Below are 4,512 nucleotides of genomic sequence, written 5' to 3'. Positions count from 1 at the left end.
TCCCGTCCGGGGGGCCCGGGGCATTGCTGCCAGCCCTCCCCAGGCCAGGCGATGACTGTGCCCTCTCTTCCTTTCCTAGCACGACACCGGTTGCTGCAGCGCCTGTGAGAGGGAGCAGATCACCATCCCCAGCTCCCCCCAGCCCACCGCAGTGAGTGGAGAGCATGGCCACGGAGCTGGAGCTGGACAGCTGCTGTCCAATCTGCCTGGACAGCTGGGAGGAGGCCAGCTATGTCATGCCATGCCTCCACCAGTTCTGTTACGCGTGCATCCTGCGGTGGGCTGAGACCAAGCCCGAGTGCCCCCTCTGCAAGAGGAGGATCTCCTCCATCGTGCACTCAGTGCGAGCTGATGACGACTTTGAGGAGCATGTTGTCTCACCACCTGCGGCATCATTAGTCCTTGGCCACCAGGCAGGGTGGACGGCCACCAGCCGTCTGGCTGCCCAGAGCCCTGCAGCAACAGAACACCAGGCTGTGGCGATGGTGCCCAGGGCTCCTCTGGGTGGCCTCCAGCCCAACACCTGGGCATCCCTTTTCCGGGACCACCCTGCTCTCCTCCAGCTCCTTCGACCCTGGGTGCGTCAGGAGCTGGAAGTGATCTTTGGGAACCTGCCTTCCTGGGCACCTGTAGTGGAGGACCTCGTCATGCCCCTCCTGGTCCTCTTTGGGCTGGATGAAGATCAACTGGTCCGGCTGCTGCAGGCCTCCCTCCAAAACCATGCAGCAACATTTGTGCATCAGCTTATCAATTTCGCCGTGCAACAGTGCAGCGGGGACGCCCGCCGCCTGCTGGGCCTGGAGGACCACCATGCTGCCGTGGTGCGGGAAGGCAGCCCTGTGGCTGCCCCTGGCCCTGCTGCCCCCCAAGGAGGGTCTCCCACACCTGGCCTGGCCACCTCCAGCAGCCCGGAGGGAACCAACGCAGACGACCTTCCCAGCACTGCAGCAGCTGCCCTTCATGGGGGTCCTGGCAGCCCCCACTCTGCTCCAGTTCCCATCCCTGGGGAGCAAGAGGAGCCCCAAGAAGAGCCTGAGGAAGCCATGGCATGTCCATCTACTTCCAGTCGGGGCAGGGAACACTCCCCTAGGGGGCGACGGCGACCCCCAAAGAGGAGGACCAGTAGCCCCTCAGCCTCTTCTCCAGCCAGGAAGAGGCCACCCCGCCGGCAGCACTAGAACGCCCCAGGCACTGCTGAAACAAGGGCTGGGGCATATGTTGGCCCTCAAGGGCTCCCGGCCCTCCAGGTCTCATTGTCAGGCAGTAAAAGAAAATGAAGTCCTGAAAACTGCAGAAAAAGTCTCGGTGTTGCCAATGGTGCAGGTGGTGTTTTGCTATCCCCACCCGTGCTGCTTTCTCCCCCGTTTTCTGGAGCTATGCCCACCATTTCCTCTCGTCCTCAGCAGAACGCCATGTGGCTTCTCCCTCTGGTCTTGTGCAGCCTCGTTACCCTGCTCTGACTACCATGGGGTTGGACCTGTACTCTCTGAGAACATCTCTCCCCAGAGCACAGCGCCGTGAGTCTTGGCCCTCTGCTCTTGCAGGGCACCTTTCCCTTCAGCAAGGTGCCATGGTGCTTGGCCCTGTGCTCTTGCAGCAGGGGCCCTTTCTCCAGATTTGAGTGCTGTGGGGCCTGGCCCTATGGACCTGAAGGGTCTCTTTGCGCTCATCTGCACACCACTGAGTTGCATTGTCTTGTCTTGCTGGGGCCTCTTTCTCCTCATTCAAGTGCTAAAGGTCTTCTCTTCTCTTCTCTTCTCTTCTCTTCTCATGTGGTCGTGGAGCTGGACAGCCACTGTCCAATCTGCCTTGACAGCTGGGAGGAGGGCAGTTACACGATGCCATGCCTCCACCAATTCTGTTATGCATGCATCCTGCAGTGGGCTGAGACCAAGCCCAAGTGTCCCGTCTGCCAGTGGAGGATCACCTCCATCTTGCACTCTGTGTGGGGGGATGACAAGTTTGAGGAGCACGTCATCCCGATCCAGCCTTGGCACAGGCATTTCTTCTCCTCCACTGGGAAAGGACCCCTCTTTGGCAGATGGGCACCGCCAGTTCCCCAGCACTCCCCGATGGCCCTTGCCATCGCGTGGTCTCTGCAGGACTTCCCCCAGCACAACTCCCCTCTGCTGAGAGTCAGCCCCACAGAAATGGCAGCGCATCTTCTCCATGCTCCCCAGGGTCCCTCGCTCTCCTCTCACACACGTCCCCGTGACCCCTTCGGCAGCAAAGCTGGCCATGCAAGATGAGGGGAGGGGCAGAAGGTGGCTGCTGGGTTTGGCACCAAGAGCTGCTGCTGGGCCCCAAAGGAAGGCCCAGGTCCCAATGGCAAGAAAGGTCAAAGCTCAACTAGAGTTGAAACTGGCCAGTGTTGTGTCAGACAACAAGAGAGGCCTTTCTAAGTGTGTTAATAGCAAAAGGAGGAACATATTGGGCTGATATCTGGTGAAGATGAACTGGAACTCTTCTATTCTATTCTATTCTATTCTATTCTATTCTATTGTTTTTACTACCTATTGATTGAAGAGAGGAATGGATGATTAATCTTTTAACAGTCTTATGCTGCATTTTAATTACAGTGTTCTTTAAATGTCCAAATAGAAGAAACCATGTGAGGCAAGGAAAAGCATATTGTGAGAGATACCACATGAAGGTATATATTAATTCAAAATAGCAGGGAAATAAAAAAGAAATCTGGAAGAGAACCTAATTGAAGGCTATTGGGAACAGCAACCCATCAAAACATGAGCTCTTTTTCCTCCAAAACTGTGGAAGCATGTCCACACTCTATTTAAGAGAGATGCAAAAAAAGATAGGAAGTCTTGTGCACTATAGCAGGATGCCTATGCAGCAAATTTAACCATGGAGTCATAACTGCCCTTGATATTTAAAGACATCCCATGTGCCAGAATGAAAAATAGGATAGAGTTGTGCTACTTTCAGATCTCAGAATGTGTTTTTAAATAGCAAACTTTACAGCAATCCATCTTATTCCTAAGCCCAGTGATAGTGACGCATGTTCTAAGGTAATAATTTCCTTCTGCATCTGTAATGTTTTTCTTCTCAAATCTTTATGAACATTAAGGGAGATTCATCACAGAACTAATGTATTAAAACCAAAGGTAACTCTGTGCTGAACTATCCACAATGGTGCACCAGAAATCTGCCAACACAAAAATGGTCAATTGCAAAGCACTCTAAATGGTATATTCTCGCTGCAGAAGTTTGTAGTATAAGGAACCCTCTTTTTCATTTTTTTTTGTACATACTTATCCCAGATTATAAGCAACCTAGTTTAAGGGTGAAACCAGCCCACCCTAGATACACCTAAACACAGAACAAATAAATACAAATGACAACGTCAGACCAAGAGCTCTTGAAAAATATTTTTCTCTTGCAAACAACACACGGTCAGATGAATGCTGTTCTGAACAGTTACCTCGGCAGGGCCAATTAGTGTTTTGATTAACAATTGAACTGAGTTAGGCAACATGACAATCACACTGAAACCAGGAAAGAAACATGGCCAGAGCACCGCTTGGCTTCAGCAGTAATTCCACCTGAATAAAGTGACCAGTTTGGGAACTCTACGCCTATCTCCTCTGGGTTCCTTTGGAAATCCTAGACACAGATGCCAGAGTAGGCTAGACTCATTTCTGGAGTGAGAGGGATAAAGCTAATCTAGGACCTGAGATGTCAAGAACATGCTTATCTCTTTATGTACTGCTGCTTTTCAACCAGCCTCTGCTGAAATTGCCCTCTCCCTGAATGTCTTCCTTCCGCCCCTTCTCAGAAATTGAAAGCCAGGTGGGAGCCAGTTCAGCAATTCTGTCATGTGAGGCTTGTGACAGGTCTAGCATACACCGATGCCAAACGCTGCAGCCTGATACTGGATTTTCTGATTCTGACACAAAAATGAGCAGCCAGTGTCAGCTGCCAGCATTACATCTCTGTTCAACGGAAGGAATTAAGATAGTGGTTGAAAATGAGTCACTAGAATCCAGAGCTGACTAATCCTCATGTTGGTTTAGTCTGCTAGTTAATTAGATATCCCATGTCAGCAGGGCAAGGCTGCTCTCCTGGGGGACCTTCCCCCTACATGCTGTTGTACTACTTCTCAAAGCACTGATGAAGAGGGAAAGCTGACTTGAGTCTCTACCCCAGAAGATTTGTCTCCCACTCTCAGCCTAGGAACAACTACAAAAGCACAACCAAATCCTGACAGAAATACAGGAGCTAAAAGAACACGAGCCTACAGCTTTCATTGCCTGGCAGTGAACTCTTGCTAATTTGTATTTAAAACACTTTTCTGGAGAAAGGAAAACAAACACACCTGACAACTAAACCACTGCACAGTAGTCAAACGGAGTATCAAAAGCAAAGAAGAAGGGCAGACAATGCGTTTCTGTACACAGGGGCCCTCTCTTGTGGCCGAGTATCTGTCACAATGGGAGGCACAAAAAGCTCACGGTTTCAGACAAGAATGTGACAATTTATTTCAGCAGGGAAAGA

This window comes from Egretta garzetta, unplaced genomic scaffold (genome assembly GCF_000687185.1).
Source record: "Egretta garzetta isolate BGI_Z169 unplaced genomic scaffold, ASM68718v1 scaffold541, whole genome shotgun sequence".
In the NCBI taxonomy this organism is placed as follows: Eukaryota; Metazoa; Chordata; class Aves; order Pelecaniformes; family Ardeidae; genus Egretta; species Egretta garzetta.
Note: the sequence above shows the minus strand (reverse complement) of the source record.